This window comes from Lissotriton helveticus, chromosome 10, assembly GCF_964261635.1.
Source record: "Lissotriton helveticus chromosome 10, aLisHel1.1, whole genome shotgun sequence".
NCBI lineage: Eukaryota > Metazoa > Chordata > Amphibia > Caudata > Salamandridae > Lissotriton > Lissotriton helveticus.
In genome coordinates, this window is record NC_136071.1 from 1,089,998,538 (window position 1) to 1,090,018,515 (window position 19,978).

Consider the following 19,978-nt stretch of genomic DNA (forward strand, 5'->3'; position numbering starts at 1 on the left):
AGTCAAAGTTTGCAGAGCACGAGAAATAGAAGAAGGTGCAGATTCTGGGGTAGATTTATCGAGCCTGCAAAGTGATGCAAAGTCTTGATATAGTGTTTCCTTTGTGATTTAAAAAAAATGACTTTTTTGTCCTGGAACATTTTTGTTTCAAGTAGCGCAAATTCTGCTTTACGCTGCTTTGTGCTACTATACGCCAGGGAGTCATAGCGAAAGGGGGTTGGGATGAGGCCTAGGTTTCTGACATGTGGTAAGGGCGGTTTTGCATGATTGTGCCATACTAGAAAAAGTGGGAGAAATATCTCTGGTTGTGCACACTACAGCAAGGACTTGTGTGGTGACGGGCAGTGTGAGACGGCTCTGGTTGTGCACACTTCAGCTGTGGGGCTGTGCAGAGGATTCTGCGATGACGGGCAGTGTGAGACTGAGCTCTGGTTGTGCACACTTCAGCTGTGGGGCTGTGCACAGGATTCTGTGGTGACAGGCAGTGTAAAAATGAGTGTCCATTGTACACAGATATACACTGGGACTGTTCCAATGAGACCACCTGGCATTGAGGCAGATTCTGAGCAGCATCTGTAAACATTCAGGGCAAATGGCTGATTTTTGGGGCACATCTGAGGAGGTCAAACAATACTACAAAATCAAGTAATTCAAAGAGTAATGTGTACAAATCAAAATAGGTGCATTTTCTTTTTAAAATATATCACTGCTTAGTTTGCAAAAAAAACATAAGTACCAGAGCTCCCATTGGGAGGCCTCTGCAGCTTGCACCGCACATTTGAGCGGAAAAAAGGAGAGTCCTTTTTTCAAAACATGTTCCCCAATTTGTGTTAGTTGGTGAGTTAACAGATTATATATATGAATGGACTCAACCTTATTGAAAGCTCCTGTACACTCTCCTTCTTGTCCTGGGTGTTCTCTGTTCCATATACTAGCCTCTCCATACTCCACCCCTCTTCCCCTGCGGTCGACTTTGTCGTGAAAAGGATGGGTCCCTGGGTGTTAGAAATTGGAGTTAGGAGGTCCAATATTTTCTTGTCCTGAGTCTGAAGAAGTGTCCGAGAAAGTGTTGAATCTTCTACAAGACCGAGCCCAATAACCCAGATTAAGGCTGATAGGGTTATTAGTTTTATAGAAGTCGCCCTTAAATGTAAGGGAACACGCTTCTGGTTTGTAGTTCTTAATGTCTTTTGCCACCTTGGATGTTTTCTGGTTGACTGTGTGTAACTTTAAAATCTGCAGTTGTTGTATTAACTGCTTCTAACAATTGTTTAGCGCCTTGGATAGTAGAGTCACGTGTTTGTACACCATTCAGCACAAGTGCTGTGTGTGGGATTCTGGGCCCCTGCGTCAGTGTGGATTTGAGCTCAGTTTGTGCACAGCTCAGCACCAGGGCCTGCATGCGATGCTGGGGTCCCGCGTCAGAGTGATAGTGAGCTCTGTTTGTGCACAGCTCAGCACTGGTGCTGCACGTGGGATGCTGGGGGCCTGCGTCGATGTGACTGTGAGCTCTGTTTGTGCGCAGTTCAGCACCAGGGCCTGCATACAATTCTCCCGGGCTCGCATACAAAATGGCTGGGAGCTGTCTCTGGTGCTGAAGGGTCAGGGTGAGCAGCGCTGGGAGCTGTCTCTGGTGCTGAAGGGTATCGGTGAGCAGCGCAGAGAGCTGTCTCTGGTGCTGAAGGGTCAGGGTGAGCCGCGCTGGGAGCTGTCTCTGGTGCTGAAGTGTCTCGGTGAGCCGCGCTGGGAGCTGTCTCTGGTGCTGAAGGTTCAGGGTGAGCAGCGCTGGGAGCTGTCTCTGGTGCTGAAGGGTCAGGGTGAGCAGCGCTGGGAGCTGTCTCTGGTGCTGAAGGGTCAGGGTGAGCCGCGCTGGGAGCTGTCTCTGGTGCTGAAGGGTCTCGGTGAGCAGCGCTGGGAGCTGTCTCTGGTGCTGAAGGGTCAGGGTGAGCCACGCTGGGAGCTGTCCCTGGTGCTGAAGGGTCAGGGTGAGCAGCCCTGGGAGCTGTCTCTGGTGCTGAAGGGTCAGGGTGAGCAGCGCTGGGAGCTGTCTCTGGTGCTGAAGGGTCAGGGTGAGCTGCGTTGGGAGCTGTCTCTGGTGCTGAAGGGTCAGGGTGAGCAGCGCTGAGAGCGGTCTCTGGTCTTGAAGGGTCAGGTTGAGCAGCGCTGGGAGCTGTCTCTGGTGCTGAAGGGTCTCGGTGAGCAGCGCTGGGAGCTGTCTCTGGTGCTGAAGGGTGTCGGTGAGCAGCGCTGGGAGCTGTCTCTGGTGCTGAAGGGTCAGGGTGAGCAGCGCTGGGAGCTGTCTCTGGTGCTGAAGGGTCAGGGTGAGCCGCGCTGGGAGTTGTCTCTGGTGCTGAAGGGTCAGGGTGAGCAGCGCTGGGAGCTGTCACTGGTGCTGAAGGGTCAGGGTGAGCAGCGCTGGGAGCTGTCTCTGGTGCTGAAGGGTCAGGGTGAGCCGCGCTGGGAGTTGTCTCTGGTGCTGAAGGGTCAGGGTGAGCAGCGCTGGGAGCTGTCTCTGGTGCTGAAGGGTCAAGGTGAGCAGCGCTGGGAGCTGTCTCTGGTGCTGAAGGGTCTCGGTGAGCAGCGCTGGGAGCTGTCTCTGGTGCTGAAGGGTCAGGGTGAGCAGCGCTGAGAGCTGTCTCTGGTGCTGAAGGGTCAGGGTGAGCAGGGCGGGGAGCTGTCTCTGGTGCTGAAGGGTCAGGGTGAGCAGGGCGGGGAGCGGTCTCTGGTGCTGAAGGGTCTCGGTGAGCAGCGCCACCACCCTCCACCGCCAGTGTAGGGCGACCGGTCGAACAGCACGGATGTCAATTTACTCAAGGTTATTCCTGCGTCCTCTTGTCGACGTGTCTAACTCTCCCACTGCAAGTCTTCAGGTGAAGTGACTGCGCTATTCGCTTGTGATTTTAATTTGAACTACGGACTCGTGTTTAACTAAAACCAAAAAACCAAACGTAATACAGACATAACCTCAACAGCCAGAGAACTCCAAAGGAAGCCATGGAAACGGGGCCTTGCTTTTGGTTGCGGGGTTACACTTAGAAATGTGCAGGAGCAGTGGTCAGATTATGGGTGCTACTACCAATATTACATGTCAAGTCAAGTCAAGTCAAGTCAAATCATTTGTATAGCGCGCTACATACCCAGAGGGTCTCAAGGCGCTTGAGGAGGGGTGGGGAGTTACTTGTCGAATATCCACGTTTTGAGTTGCTTTCTGAATGCCAGGTGGTTCTGAGTAAGGCGAAGGTGAGTGGGAAGTGAGTTCCAGGTTTTAGCTGCTAGGTAGGAGAAGGATCTACCTCCCATGGTGGTTTTGTTGATGCGAGGTACAGTGGCAAGGGCTTGGTTGGAGGATCGTAGCTGGCGGGAGGGGGTGTAGAAGGATAGTCGTGTGTTGAGGCATTCGGGTCCGATTTCGTAGAGTGCTTTGTGTGCGTGGGTTAGAAGCCGGAAAGTGATCCTCTTATTGACGGGGAGCCAGTGGAGGTTTTTCAGGTGATCAAAGATGTGTTCTTTACGCGGGATGTCTAATATGAGCCTGGCTGAGGCGTTCTGGATGCGTTGTAGTTTTTTCTGGAGTTTTGCGGTGGTGCCGGCGTAGAGGGTGTTTCCGTAGTCCAGTCGGCTCGTGACCAGAGCGTGGGTGACTGTTTTTCTAGTTTCGGTAGGGATCCAGCGAAATGTTTTTTTGAGCATGCGAAGAATGTTGAAGCAAGATGAAGAAACGGCGTTGACTTGTCTGTTCATCGAGAGTGAGGAATCCATGATGACGCCCAGGTTCCGTGCGTGGTCCGTCGGGATGGGTGCTTTTCCAAGGGCCTCTGGCCACCAAGAGTCGTCCCAGGCGGAGGGGGAGGTACCTAAGATGAGGACTTCTGTTTTGTCTGAGTTCAGTTTCAGACGGCTGTGCTTCATCCATTCGGCTACTTCTTTCATTCCTTCGTGTAGGTTGGTTTTGGCCGTGTTAGGGTCTCTGGTGAGTGATAGGATCAGTTGGGTGTCGTCGGCGTAGGAGATGATGTTGAGGTTATGTTGGCGTGCGATGGCCGCGAGGGGGCTCATGTAAACGTTGAAGAGGGTGGGACTGAGTGAGGACCCTTGAGGTACGCCGCAGATGACTTCAGTAGCCTCTGACTTGAATGGTGGAAGGCGGACTCTCTGGGTTCTTCCGGAGAGGAACGAGGTGATCCATTCCAGTGCTTTTCCTTGGATTCCGATGTTTTTGAGGCGCTGTAGAAGGGTGCTATGGCAGACTGTGTCGAAGGCTGCGGAGAGGTCGAGGAGGATGAGGGCGACTGTGTCTCCGTTGTCCAATAGAGTTCGAATGTCGTCTGTTGCTGCGATGAGGGCGGTTTCGGTGCTGTGCTTGGCTCGGAAGCCGGACTGTGAGGAGTCGAGGGATTTGTTGGTTTCGAGGAATGCGGCGAGCTGGTTGTTGACAGCTTTCTCGATGACTTTGGCCGGGAATGGAAGGAGTGAGATAGGGCGATAGTTTTTGAGTTCGGTGGGGTCAGCTGTGGGTTTCTTCAGGAGGGCGCTGAGTTCGGCATGTTTCCAGCTTTCCGTGAAGGTTGCGGAGTTGAGGGAGCAGTTGATGACGTCTCGGAGGTGCGGTGCAATAATGGAGTCTGCTTTGTTAAAGATGTGGTGAGGGCAAGGGTCTGTGGGGGATCCTGAGTGGATAGAGTTCATCAGACGGATGGTGTCTTCAGTGGAGATTGGCTTCCAGTCATTGAGGATGTTCAGGGGGGGAGGGGGTCCTGCAGGGGATTGAGTGGGTTGGTCTCCGGGTTGGTTGTCGAAGCTGCACTGAACTCACAGGGACTGTGGAAATTCCAAGCCTCACACAACGAACAAGTGTAGCCAATGAGCCACGCCCTTTCAGCAAGGGGGCGGGGGGTATGAAGCTGTAGTGCAGCTTGAAGCACACACTGCACATATATTACAAAGGCATGGCGTGGTGACTCACTGTCATTTACAGACAGCACATTTTCCATTGAAATGTCAACAAAGTGTGTTCTAACATGCACTTTTCCCTGTAAACCTAGATAGTGCACAAATGATTATGTGTGGAAGTCGGTGGCAACAAATATTTTTCATTTCCACATCAGCAAGTAAGGTGTATTGATTTTGATTGATCCTATTAACATCTGTGTTTCTATCACACTTAATAATTACAAAAATGTGTGCTTTCTGCTATGTTTTGAAATGCTTGTTCATTTCATTTCAAAGTATTTAAATGTTGTATGTTAGAAAAAAGCTGACAGCCATAGCCTTTCCTTTCACACTCACTGCACCCCAGCACGATTGTTAGATAATTCACTTTACAAAATCATAATACAGGGCGCTCAGAGAAAGAAAAGTGTACACTAATGTACATGTTAAAAGAATAAGCAGCAAGTGGTCAGAAGACACTACCTGACATTTGACCCCTGTCTTTGAACTCACAGCAAATGTAACAAGCTAAAAATACAATTTAAAGGCATCTTTATTGCTTATTTACATTCTGTAATCCAACATGTTTATTTTGGGACCCCCACATTCCTATTTCCACCAACTATAGACTATTGCCCCAAAATTGGACATTGACACTGCAATGGCACAGAGAGTTTAAATCCTACATTACCCTTTGCAGGGAATGATATAAATGGGGTATCAAAAAACACAGCAGTAGCCATTCATCACCAATAGAGGGCATTGTTATGTGTGTTTCAGAGGCGATCAGAGAACGAGTGCTGTAACTTGTGTGCAGTGCTGTGTTCTTGAGAATGGCTATAGCTCATTTAAACACTACAAAAACTTAGTAATGTGAAGAAGAATTAATATTTACAAAAGGCAGTGCCCGGATTCCTTTTAAATAGTACCTCAGCAGGCCTTGTGTTGTCGCATTCACAGATATTATTAGCGTTTACTTAGAAGAGCTTTAAGGTGGGTGATGAACAGGGTCTCCAGACTTTCGACAGAAGTCTCTCTGAAGTGTTCAAGACAGGGCATTAAGAGGGCCGGTTCCCTCCGGGTCTAAGTCCTGTTAGTAATTACAAAATGGAAATTGAAGCGGGTCCCTATCAGGCCCCATATTAATGTCCTTAACTTTACAGGCAAATAACACTGATGGAATTCTGAACAATTAATGTTAAAACTGCTAAGGTATTTCATGTCAATGATTTAGTTCCTGTTTATATTACGCCTGCTTTACTGAATCTTGCACCAAAATACTGATCAGGTGGCACAATAGCTATATCACAAAAATGTAGTTCATGTGCTTAAGCCAAGCCATTAATAACAAAGACCACGTCCCCCACGCCCTTTGTAGACTCTCCTCTTTCTGCATCCTATTTAAAGCCCTGGCTAAAGTCTTGGTCAGGAGTTCATTGAGGACAGTTTCTTAACGGGTTCTACAGCAGAAGCCACTATCAAGGAAATGGGCCATGGTGGCGTGTTTGGTGAGTGAGCATTCACAGTTTTATCTTATTACATCCAATTGACGCAGACCCAATAGTCTAGGCATTGTAACTTTTTAAGCCCAAAGTAGACCCATTATGTACAGGACAAGCCCAACCCTACCTAAGCGAGACCCTAACACCACAAGCCCGAAGCTAAACATTTTTTATGAGACTAATCACTTTAGGTATCGCTGCTTTTAATCCTGCATGGGCCCACAAGGGGAAGAGCACAAAATGTTGGCTGTGCTCCTACACGAGGGAATCCTGGTTGCACCTCCTATGCTGCTGCCCCAACCTTCACAATGAACGTTGGCTACTCCTGCGCCCGATTTGTATTGTTAACGGAGTAAAGACCTGCAGCGGAGCGTCCGCCTTGTGCTTTTCCAGAACAAAAACTATGATTTTAGCAAGACTGGGGAAATTCACGCATCTGATCAGGGTTGCCTTAAAGGCCTCAAATGAACCCAATCTAATTCTGGTGACTGGTACGCCAAACCATGCGGAAGCAAGCAAACTGGTTCCCAATAAGTACTGAGGAGTGTGTCTCCCTTTTTTTTCCAGCCCTTTTAAGATTGTGCTTTTTTTATTTTTATTTTTTTATTTCTATTGAGGAGTTCTAATCAGAATGACTTTTACAGAACATTGGGGGCTGCACAAAGTTGTTTAAGGGCACATAATCATAAATTCAGGTTCTGGTTGAACTGGAGAGCGCTGGGGAAAGGAGGGTGGCATTTTTGCTGAAGACAATACTATTCTTTTTATAGCGTCTGCTTTTACTGTAATGATTTTAATTAATTGAACAGTCAATAAAAATGCAATTCAATTCAACACTAGGAATGTCAGATTCACTTCATCTACATGTTTCATTTTATTTATAGTTGATTTCTTAAGTGCAAGTTGCTGCGGGAGTCAAGTAGATTCGTACTACTAAGATGTGAAGGGGTGGTACAGTGAGGATGGGTGGGTGAAAGGATGGCAGGGTAAATGGAAATCTGATAGGATGGATGAGTGAGTGAATGGATGACAGAGTAAATGATGGATGGATAGATGGATGGATGGATAGCAGAGTAAGTGGAAATCTGAGAGGATGGATGGACAAAAAGGTAATTGATGAATCATTTTATTGATAGATGGGTACGTCAAATGGTGGATTTAAGGGGTGTATGTGTGTATGTAGGGATAGATGCATGCATAGACAATGGGTATGTGAGTGCATGGAAGGAATATCCAAAGAATGGATGGAATGGTGAACGATTGAATGATGGATGAAAGAATACATGAGTGACAGACTGCAAAGGTGAAATGGTGGCTATGAACAGGTGGATGGAAGGGTTAAAGGATGACTAGGTGCTTGCATGAGCGAGACTGATATCACTGGTATGGCTCACTTGCTTTGCTTGGTTGGTCCCATCACAGCTTTGATTCGAAGTGTGTTGGGGGGGGGGTGGAGGGCTTAATTTTCTAGCTACTTAATTGACTCAGGCCCTGCATAGAAGGGGGAAATGTATGCAACCATGCAAGGATCCTTTATTACAATGCTCGTCCTCAATTCATCAGCTTCTCTTTTACAGTTATCCATTATTCATTCTTTATCCATATATACACATATATACATACTGTGGAATATTTAAATAAAACATAGAAAACGTTTTGCATTGTACCAACCAGCAAAACAATGTGTATATATAATATGCAGATTTTTTTTTTTACAGATTGGTCCAATGGAAAACGTGGAGGACCTTTGTATTTTTCGAATTAGTGGGAAAGCACCGCCTTGGGGTCAAAGTGCAGCCCGGAGAGTGCCAGCGCTGCTCTCCGCGGGGATGTTCAGCCCATATATATGATATCAATAAATCCTGCTCTTCAGAAACCGCCCCTTAATTGAGACTGGGGGTCTGCGGTGATATGGGTTGGCATTTGCTCATATCAATCTGACAGAGCAGGCTCCGGAAATTGCAGGTAATATTCATCTGGGGAGCTCTTTCATTACACGTAATTCATTCGACTTTCACAATAAATTGAGTGACATCCTTTCAAAGGAGCCTTTTTAGCCCTGATGAAGTGCTCGCCGGGGCTGGGCTTTTTTTCCCTTTATTGTCACTTCCCTTAAAGCTAAGTCGTCAACATGTCAATCTGAGGCATAAAAAGCCCGAGCCGTTGTTTACAAAGCACCCGGGAGGTTGTTTAACGCTGACTTACACGAGGAGTTAGTTGGGCGCTAAAAGGCTGGATAAATCAGTCTTAACTTCGGCGAACAACGCGCGAAGGGGCTCTGAGAGCACCACCCGTGGTGACTGTGGTGGAAGATGGATAAAAATAAGGGAGGAGGGAAGGGCCGGGGGCTGGTGGGCACAGGGACGGAGAGGGGAGAGAAGCAGGGGTGTGGAGCGAGAGGAAATAAGGGATAAGAAGAAGGAATGGGGGCTGGAGGGCGCGAGGGCGCGAGAAACAAGCTTAGAAAGAAATAAGGGATGGGGTAAGGATGCAGGAAGGAAGGGGTGGTACTGATATGAAGCAAAAAGGGACAATAAAAGGAATAAAAAGAACAGACAGCAATAAACGAAGACAGATAGAAGTAAGGGAAAGTGTGACGGGGTAAGGGAAGAGATGACACAGAGTGGGAGATATGCAGCAATAGGGGACGACAGAAAGAACGAAAGAGCATGAAGAAGCAATAAGCAAGGTAAGGTGGGAATGAAGGACGAGAGGAGGGAATATGGGAAGATGTGAAAACTAAAAGGAAGAGAGAATGCACAGAAAGCATAGAGGAAGGCGTAATAAGGGAAACGAGCAAGGAATAAAAATAGGCCTGGGAGTATTCGGGGGAGAAAAGAATAGGCGAAAGGGAGGAGCCGGCAAAATAAGGGGAGACAAGATGGGGGGAAGAAATAGGGGACGAAGCAACTGGAAAAAACATACATGAAGATTGAATAATTAAGGGCGAGAAGAAGGAATAAGACTGAAAGAATACAGGAGGGCTGAAATGAAAAGGAATTAGTTGAAGGAATAATAGACGAGTAGAAGGAGGAGGAGGGGGAGGAAAATGCAGGAGAATTGCGTGAACAGTGATTGACGAGAAAAATTAATACAGGAAGAGAAAACAAAAAAAGTAGGAGGAAAGAAGGTAGAAAGAGTTAAGAAATAAGAGGAGAGAGAACGACGGGATAAAGGGAGAGTAAGAGGAGATAGAACTACAGCAGAGAGGGGAGTATGACAATGGAAGGTGGTGAGTGAAAAGAGGAGTGGAGGAGACAGAGTGATGAAGAAAGTAGTGAGGAGGCGAAGGCTATGTTTAATTCAAACAGAATAACTTAAAGCAGGGCCGCATCCACAGTTATTCGCATGCACTTTATGTGGAAACACAGTTAAATGAGGAGGTTTCCAAGGTTTCTAAAACCCCGTGCAGAGGCACAGGCCTCGGATGAAAACAGGGGCATATTATCAAGGGGATTAATCTCCGCTTTTTTGTCTTTAAAAGCCAAGAAAGCGGAGATAAAATTATCTCCCTATTACCTAGCTGTCGCTAACACCAGTTAGCGACAACTAGTAGGAGATAGCGACCATCTTGGGCCCCACTTTGCATGTCAGTGATATTTATCACTAATGACATGCAAAGTGGGCGTGCCAAGATGTTAGCGACTGGAAACAGCGATATTCATGCATTGCGGCCGTTTTTTATCGCATTTGCGATAAACCTTGGTAATACCAAGGTTTATCTGCGATAAAAATCGCGGTAAATTTTTGTCTCTAAGCTTGGTAATATGCCCCACAATTCTTAAATTCGAAACAATTCTTAAATTCGATCTGTCTGCCGTTCGTTGCACCCGAGAGGAGTCTCCAGAGCTCGAGATCCTACAGTGAAATTCCAGGTAGCTCCTAGCCAGGATTCTCACTCAAAAGGAGTCCTGATGGCCCCTTAACTTCAGCCTTTGTTTTGGGCCCAGTTGGAATTTAAAATAAGAGAGTGCCCTTGCTGCTCTGAATGAAAGCAGATAACATTAGGGCACTGCTGAAGGTGTCCCGGTGTCTGAAAATTACACTGGGACCAGTATAGCAAATTTCTGTGGGTCCAAACTTCTCGGCAGTGGCGGTGGCATCCATCCTGTGAAAAAAGTGAGTAGACGACATCTGCCAACATGTACCCTTGCTTGTGCCCCGGGTATCTCTGTTCATCAGCATTCATTGATGCCCTGAGAAAGTTTAGTTGCAGCTAATTTGTTAAATACTGTAATGCACTTAAATGTACTCATTATAGACCTGCTAAACATATGTGTGATTTCTTAGGATCTGATGTCACTTCTTGAGATATCGCTTCCTGTGAGGTCATGGTTTGGGATGCCACTTTCTGTGATGCCACATGCCATGTCAGGCTCTGTGTTGTCACGTGCTGTGATGTCATATGCCATGATGTCACTTGCATACTGCCTAACTTGGGTAGTCCTCTCACTTCTTTTTTAAGGGCTTGCGCCCTAGACATGCCCACCTTTCTTGATAAAGGCCGGTTGCCTGCGTGGATTTTTTTGAGGGGAAGGGTGGGGGTAATCTGCCCCCAAGCACACGGATATCTCCATGAACGTCGCTGGGGTTGGGCGGACAGGGCCACCTGGCCCATAGTTCTCCTGAACAGCTTAATCCACCTCTTGCACTAGACTTGTGTGTGCTTGCACTTGTCCTGGCTCTCCACACGCAGCAGTACGAGTGAACCCACCTCACCCCGGCTCCTGTGTCTGCTTGCACTTGCCTTGCCTCTCCGGAGGTTGCAGCATGGCTGAACCTCCCCCTAACTTCCCCTTTACCGGCCCTGTGTCCCTGTACTTCTTCTGCCTCTCAAGGGGCCGCAGCATGCATGAACCCCGCCTCGCCCCAGCCCCATGTGTGCTTGCACCTCTCGCCCTGACCCGTGTGTGCTTGCACCTCTCTTCCTGCCCCTGTGTGTACTTGCACCTCTCCTCCCGGCACCTGTGTACTTGCACCTCTTGCCCATCCCATGTGTGCTTGCACCTCTCCCCCAGCCCTGTGTGTGCTTGCACCTCTCCTCTCAGCCTATATGTGCTTGCACCTCTCGTCCAGACCCGTGTGTGATTGCACCTCTCTCCCAACCCATGCGTGCTTGCACCTTTCTTCTGGCCCTGTGTATGCTTGTGCCACTTCTCCCGGCCCATGTGTGCTTGCACCTGTCCTCCGGCCCATGTCTGCTTGTGCCTCTCCTCCAGCCCTGTGTGTGCTTGCACTTCTCCTTCCGGCCCGGTGTATGCTTGCGCTTCTCCTCCCGGCCCGGTGTGTGCTTCCGCCTCTCCTCCTTGCCCTGTAGTGATTGTGCCTCTTCTCCTGGCCCGTGTGTGCTTGCACCTCTCCTTCCGCCTGTGTGTATTTCTGCCTCTACTCCAGCCCCATATGAGCTTCCTCCGCTCCTCTGGCCCCGTGTGTGCTTGCACCTCTCCTCTGGCCTGTATGTTCTTGTGCCTCTCCTCTAGCCCTGTGTGTGCTTGCTCCTCTGGCCTGTGTGTACTTGTGCCTCTACTCCAGCCCATGTGTGCTTGCACCTCTCCTACAGCCCCGTGTGTGCTTGCTCCTCTACTCCCGGCCCTGTATGTGCTTGCACCTCTCCTCCCAGCTCTGAGTGTGCTTGAGCCTCTCCTCCAGGCCCTGTATGTGATTCTGACTCTTCTCCCGGCCCGTGTGTGCTTGCACCTCTCCTCCGGCCCTGTGTGTGCTTGCGCCTGTCCTCTGGCCTTGTGTGAGCTTTCAGCTCTCGCCCTGCCCCCTGTGTGCTTGCGCCTCTCCTCTGGCCCTGTGTGTGCTTGCGCCTCTCCTCCCAGCCCTGTATGTGCTTTCGCCTCTCCTCCCAGCCCTGTATGTGCTTGCCCCTCTCCTCCTGTCTTGTGTGTGATTGCGCCTCTCCTCTCGGCCCCGGGTGTGCTTGCGCCTCTGCTCCCGGCCCGTGTGTGCTTGTGCCTCTCCTCCTGGCCCTTTATGTGATTGTGCCCCTTCTCCCGGCCTGTGTGTGCTTGCGCCTTTCCCCCTGGCACTGTGTGTGCTTGCACCTGTCCTCCGGCCCCGTGTGTGCCTGTGCCTCTCCTCCTGGACTTGTATGGGATTGTGCCTCTTCTACCAGCCCCGTGTGTGCTTATGCCTCTCCCCCTTACCCAGTTTGTGCTTGCGCCTCTCCTCCCGGCCTCATGTGTGCTTGCACCTCTCTCCCTGCCCCCCTGTGGGCTTGCACCTCTCCCCAGGCCCCGTATGTGCTTGCACTTCTCCCCCGCCCCATGTTTGCTTGTGACTATCCTCTGACCCCGCGTGTGCTTGCGCCTCTCCTCCTGGCCCTGTGTGTGGTTGTGCCTCTTCTCCCAACCCCGTGTGTGCTTGTGCCTCTTCTCCCGGCCCTGTGTGTGCTTGCACCTCTCCCCCAGCCCCGTGTGTAATTGTGCCTCTTCTCCCAGCCCCTTGTGTGCTTGCACCTTTCCTGTAGCCCCGTGTGTACTTGCTCCTCTCCTCCGGCCCCGTGTTTGCTTGCGCCTCACCCCCTGGCCCCTTGTGTGCTTGCGCCTCTCCCCCCTGGCCCCTTGTGTGCATTTGTGTCTCCCCCAGGCGTGTGTGTGCTTGTGCCTCTCCTACCAGCCCGTGTGTGCTTGCACCTCTCCTCCGGCTCAGTGTGTGCTTGCACCTCTCCCCCAGGCCGGTGTGTCCTTGTGCCTCTCCTCCTGGCCCCGTGTGTGCTTGCACCTCTCCTACGGCCCAGTGTGTTCTTGTGCCTCTCCTCCAAGCCCCGTGTGTGCTTGCACCTCTCCTCCGGCCCAGTGTGTGCTTGCACCTCTCCCCCAGGCCGGTGTGTCCTTGTGCCTCTCCTCCAAGCCCCGTGTGTGCTTGCACCGCTCCTACATCCCAGTGTGTACTTGTGCCTCTTCTCCCAGCCCCTTGTGTGCTTGTGCCTCTCATCCTTGCCCTGTTTGTGCTTGCGCCTCTCCTCCCGTCCCCATGTGTGCTTGCGCCTCTCCACCTGCCCCCCTGTGTGCTTGCACCTCTCCCCCGGCCCGTATGTGCTTGCACCTCTCCCCCGCCCCATGTTTGCTTGCGCCTCTCCTCCCAGCCCTGTGTGTGATTGTGCCTCTTCTCTCTTCCCCGTGTGTGCTTGCGCCTCTTCTCCCGGCCCTGTGTGTGCTTGCGCCTCTCCCCCTGACCCCATGTGTGCTTGCACCTCTCCCCCTGGCCCCTTGTGTGCTTGCGCCTCTCCCCCAGGACCGTGTGTGCATTTGCGTCTCCCCCAGGCCTATGTGTGCTTGTGCCTCTCCTCCCAGCCCGTGTGTGCTTGCGCCTCCCCTCCCGGCCCAGTGTGTGCTTGCACCTCTCCCCCAGGTGGGTGTGTCCCTGTGCCTCTCCTCCTGGCCCCGTGTGTGCTTGCACCTCTCCTACATCCCAGTGTGTACTTGTGCCTCTCCTCCCAGCCCCATGTGTGCTTGTGCCTCTCCCCCTTGCCCTGTTTGTGCTTGCGCCTCTCCTCCCATCCCCATGTGTGCTTGCGCCTCTCCACCTTCCCCCCTGTGTGCTTGCATCTCTCCCCCTGCCCCGTATATGCTTGCACCTCTCCCCCGCCCCATGTTTGCTTGCGCCTCTCCTCCCGGCCCTGTGTGTGATTGTGCTTCTTCTCTCTTCCCCGTGTGTGCTTGCGCCTCTTCTCCCGGCCCTGTGTGTGCTTGCGCCTCTCCCCCTGACCCCATGTGTGCTTGCACCTCTTCCCCAGCCCTGTGTGTAATTGTGCCTCTTCTCCAGGCCCCTTGTGTGCTTGCACCTTTCCTGCAGCCCTGTGTGTACTTGCTCCTCTCCTTCGGCCCCGTGTTTGCTTGCGCCTCGCCCCCTGGCCCCATGTGTGCTTGCGCCTCTCCCCCCTGCCAGTGTGTGCTTGCACCTCTCCTCCGGCCCAGTGTGTGCTTGCACCTCTCCCCCAGGCCGGTGTGTCCTTGCGCCTCTCCTCCCAGCCCTGTGTGCGATTGCACCGCTCCTCCGGCCCCGTGTGTGCTTGCACCTCTCCTACGGCCCAGTGTGTGCTTGTGCCTGTCCTCCCGGCCCCGTGTGTGCTTGTGCCAGTCCTCCCGGCCCGTGTGTGCTTGCACCTCTCCTACGTCCCAGTGTGTGCTTGTGCCTCTCCTCCCGGCCCACTGTGTGCTTGTGCCTCTCCTCCCGGCCCAGTGTGTGCTTGTGCCTCCCCTCCCGGCCCAGTGTGTGCTTGCACCTCTCCTACGTCCCAGTGTGTGCTTGTGCCTCTCCTCCCGGCCCAGTGTGTGCTTGCGCCTCTCCCCCAGGCCTGTGTGTGCTTGTGCCTCTCCCCCAGGCCTGTGTGTGCTTGCACCTCTCCTACGGCCCAGTGTGGGCTTGTGCCTCTCCTCCCAGCCCAGTGTGTGCTTGTGCCTCTCCTTCCGGCCCATTGTGTGCTTGCGCCTCCCCTCCCGGCCCAGTGTGTGCTTGCGCCTCTCATCCTGGCCCAGTGTGTGCTTGCGCCTCTCGTCCCGGCCCAGTATGTGCTTTCGTCATTCCCCCAGGCCTGTGTGTGCTTGCGCCTCTCCTCCCTGCCCAGTATGTGCTTTCGTCTCTCCCCCAGGCCTGTGTGTGCTTGCGACTCCCCTCCCGGCCCAGTGTGTGTTTGCACCTCTCTCCCAGGCCTGTGTGTGCTTGCGCCTCGCCTCCCGGCCCAGTGTGTGATTGCGCCTCTCTCCCAGGCCTGTGTGTGCTTGCGCCTCGCCTCCCGGCCCAGTGTGTGATTGCGCCTCTCTCCCAGGCCTGTGTGTGCTTGCGCCTCCCCTCCCGGCCCAGCGTGTGCTTGCGCCTCTCTCCCAGGCCTGTGTGTGCTTGTGCCTCCCCTCCCGGCCCGGTGTGTGCTTGTGCTTCTCCCCCAGGCCTGTGTGTGCTTGCGCCTCCCCTCCCGGCCCAGTGTGTGCTTGCGCCTCTCTCCCAGGCCTGTGTGTGCTTGCGCCTCCCCTCCCGGCCCAGTGTGTGCTTGCGCCTCTCCCCCAGGCCTGTGTGTGCTTGCGCCTCCCCTCCCGGCCCAATGTGTGCTTGCACCTCTCTCCCAGGCCTGTGTGTGCTTGCGCCTCCCCTCCCGGCCCAGTGTGTTCTTGCGCCTCTCTCCAAGGCTTGTGATTCTCCCCCAGGCCGGTGTGTGCTTGCGCCTCCCCTCCCGGCCCGGTGTGTGCTTGTGCCTCTCCTCCGGCCCCATGTGTGCTTGCACCTCTCCTCCCGGCCCCGTGTGTGCTTGCACCTCTCCTACGGCCCCGTGTGTGCTTGCACTTGTCCCCTCGGCCTCATGAGTTCTTGCACTTGTCCTGCCTCACCAGGGCCGCGGCACTTTATTAACCTCCTGTGATGGATGAAAGGAAGCCGCGGAGCGTGTCCGAGGCCTGCCCCTGGGAGCAGCGCTCGGTAATTAAAGACTGAGCAGGCGAGGGCGGGGGGGCAGCGCGGCCAACGTGCCACTCCAGGTGTGTGTGTGGGAGAGGGAGGGGGTCATGCGAGTGCGTGTGTGCGTGCCTGCAGTGTTTTTATGAACCGTGAATGTGTGAGTTTCTGCGTGCGCGTACATATGTGTACGTCTGCATGCTTGCTTGTGCCAATGTGTATATAAACCTGTCTGGATGCGCGCGCACATATATATGCCTGTTTCTGTGTGCGTGTAAGCACATGGCTGTGTTTGTACGTTTCCGTCCGAGTGTGTAAGCGTTTGTCTGTTTCCTGGTGTGTATCTGCATTTATCCCACCCACAACCCTCCCTCCCCCCCTTCCGTCCCCCCGCAGCAGTTATCTTTCAGAGTTGTTAGTTGATGAGCAGTGCTGGCCACTGTCTCTGACAATCATCAGCAAAAATAACAGAAAAATGTTAGGCGCATTTACGCAATCAGAGTAAAAAATAAAATCACATGACGTCAAATAATAAATAATCAATAAACATCCATATAAAAATCCTATGGACCAGAGATAAACACACAATCAGAAAAAAATATCTTATGAACAGGGAAACAAACGCAAAACAATGAAATAATAAGAGAGACAGTAAAGAGAAACAGGCACAAACAGAATCCAATATCAAATCAGAGATACAGTCGAGAAGGAATCCAATAGAAAAGCACGAAAGAGTCACATAAAAAGCACGCAGACCAGCTTATAAACACTTTCTAAACAGGCCCCGCGGATCAGAAGACACAGAGTATACAAATGTTTTATTCCATTAACTATAGTCTATAGGCAGAGTGCTGACATCAGTCACTTCCAATATAACTATCTTATATAAGATCACTCCCATTGGCTCGTGTTACTAGCAAGAGTGACACGAATCACCAGAAAGTAAGGCACAGCAAAGAACAACCACTTGCACAGACTGTGGAAGAACCCCCATTCCGAGATCAGGCGAGAGGGTCACACTGGGCATCAAGAAGGCAGCCGAGAAGCCACAACTGGGAGGCAGTGGTTGTCCAGGTGAAAACCAGTGGTTAATTTCTATAAACTTTCTCCATGAATTGAAGCAATTCTGGATTTTATAGGAGTCACAGCCACGCTGCTGTAATCTCACCGCAGCTAGGCCGGATTTATAATAAGATAGTGCAGAGACCAACTGCCCCATCAGAGGAACTTACACATCACCAAGCCATTGGTGCAAACTGCATAGATGGAGTATGTTTGCCACTAGGGGGCAACACTAATTCTGTCCATGGAATTTCCAGACCTAGTTAAAATTCCACCAGCCACATCCCACGGATATCATTCACAGGTCACCCTACATTTAAAGGAACATCGGCCCACCTCCTGTATCTTGGCTAATGGGTAGGCCACAGGGCAATGATGCCTAGAAACTGTGGGCCTGATTCACAAAGGGCATCTGCACTCATGGCGTAGGCCGCGCAGTCGCGGGGGAGTCTCGGACCCGGGGCGGTCTCTGTATCTGGGTACATTCCAATCGCAGCATCCGCATTTTCCCAGGAAACTGTGTTGTTCTGCCAGTGGCGTAACAAATCCTACCCATACCCCAAAATGAGAAGCTGAGGTGTCCCCCTTTATGTATGTAAAACTGCCGGCCCCCCTCACCCACACCGTGGGGGCTGCAGGAGTGTCCCATAGGTCCTGGACTTTCGGATTTCCAGGTGCCGCCAACTGTTAGATGTGTAACATGCTTTAGTATACTGAGGGCTGTCCAGGACTCTTCCGAGCATGTGCTCTGCCCGCCCTTCCCCTCACATCCTGCTTTAGATAATCTAGTCTGATTCCGACACAGCTCATGCCTCTATTACTATAACAAGCATTGGCAAAGCCAATAGGTAAGGTTGTACTATAAACACAGGTATTCATGCACATGGTGTTTCCATGTCTTGCATGGGTGAAAAGTGTTCAGGACATCAAACCCAGCAGTATTCGCTTTGTTGACACTGGAAAAAGTGGGGACAATGTACAGTTTCCTCGTAGAATGCACAGATGAGACACCTAATTGAATGTGGCAAACTGTGTCATGATTGCATGTACTTTCATGATGTAAAGTAGTCCCTTGTGCAGCCAAGGAAAGCACATACTAGAATGAGTAATGATACACCAAGAAAAACTGTAAATGGAGGCAAGAGGGTAAGACTCCTCGGGTAGAGCCAAAGCCTAACTCTATGCATGTTTTAAAGAATTGGTAACAAAAGGTTATCTAGATATCTGCTCTGTAAAGCCAGACCTAAAAACCTCATCCGTGCAGCACTTGATAGCTTCGAGTCACTAGGCCCGCTGCAGGTACATTGCAAAGATGAAAGAAGGAGGGGCTGGCGAGGCGTAAGTTGACAGCACAGGTGCCCGTTGCCCACAATATCAACTGGATGCAGAGGAGTGAGAGGATAAGCCCAGCTCCGAGGGCACGGTGCCAGGTTTTGCTGCTTTTAGGCCATTTATTTTAGGGTGCACCTTTGGAAAACAAAGTCCACCAATGTTTGGTGCAATTTGCGCTCTACATTGTGGAGTGTTTGTTGGTGTTTACCATCACTAAGTGGCAGAAACAGTTGATTTTGCATAGCTTATATGCAGCAATTTCAGGAAACCTCAAATCATCATATAGTGCACTCCTGCTGTATACATGCAACTGGTTTTATGGACAACTTCGTGTTACAGCCTTCCTCTAAGTCAAGTCGTGTCTTTGCTACAACGCTTAGCATTTTGTGATTTGAAATACTAACTTTGCATTTCTCTATGTCTCTAGTGTCTCAAAGGGCTGTTAAGTGGAAGAAAATGGCATGTTGGAGAAAGAAAGAAACAAACAAACAAACAAACAAAGAAACAACGAAAGAAAGAAAGAAAGAAAGAAAGAAAGAAAGAAAGCAGGCAGAAAGAAGGTTGAAAGACAAAAGAAAGCAGGCAGAAAGAAGGTTGAAAGACAAAAGAAAAGGAGGAAGGAAGATAATACAAATGTGGGAAGGAAGAAAATAGAAATGGAAGAAGGAGGAGTAAGAAAGCAAGAAGGAAAGGAAGTAAGACTATAGAAAGGGAAGAAAGGGAAAGAAATCATGAAAGAGAGAGTGAGAACGAGAGGAAGAAAACAAGAAAGCAAAAGAGATAAACAAAGAGAAAGAAAAGAAGAGAGCAGGAAAGAGAGACAAAGAGATAAACATGAACGCCTGAAAGAGAGAGAGAGAGAAATAAAGAAAGAATAGAAAGAGATGGAAAAGATGGGAAAGAAAGAAAGAAAGAAAGTAAGAAAGAAAGAAAGAAAGAAAGAAAGAAAGAAAGAAAGAAAGAAAGAAAGAAAGAAAGAAAGAAAGAAAGAAAGAAAGAAAGAAAACTGAAATGGAAGAATGAAGGAGGGAGGGGAAGAAAGGAAAAGAAAGCAAGAGAGAGACCATAAGAGGGAAATAGAGAAAGAGAAAAAAAAAAGTAAGGAGAAAAACTAGAAATGTAGGAAGAAAGGAAAAGGCAAGATAGAACTCAAGACCAGAAAAGGGGAAGAAAGGGACAGAAAGCAAGAAGAGAGAGATGAAAAGAAAAAGAAAACAAGACAGCAAGAGAGTGAAATAGAAAGTGAAAGAAAAATAAAATAAAAAACAAAGACTAGAAAGGGAGAAGAAGGGAAAAAAGCAAAAAAAAGTGAGGAAAAAAACAAGAAAGCAAGAGAGAGAGAAAGAAAACAAGAAAGAAGGAAAGAAAAGGAGGAAGAAAGAAAGAATGAAAGAAAGAAAGAACACAAGCTAACTCATGGCTGGTCCCTGCCGTGGTTGACCACAGCTCGGGGGCTATTCCCTCCAGGCATTCCCTTGGCCCAGCCTTGACCTGCCCCGCTGACAAACACCTCCACTTAGGCTGCCCAGTGTCCCGTGACCACAGGCATATGGTGCCCCCTCCCCGCCTCACCTCAACCGATGTGGAACATCTGTCTGCGCTTTATTGTTCTGTTGCCGCAGATTGGAAGTGTGCCGGGGACCGGCCGCGGATGAAATATGGAGCCGTCGCCGCTCATCTCCCAGGAGTTATTTATTACAGACATAAGAAAGGCGCCTTTCACACGGAGCCGGATTCAATTCTCGTAGGCTGCGATAAGG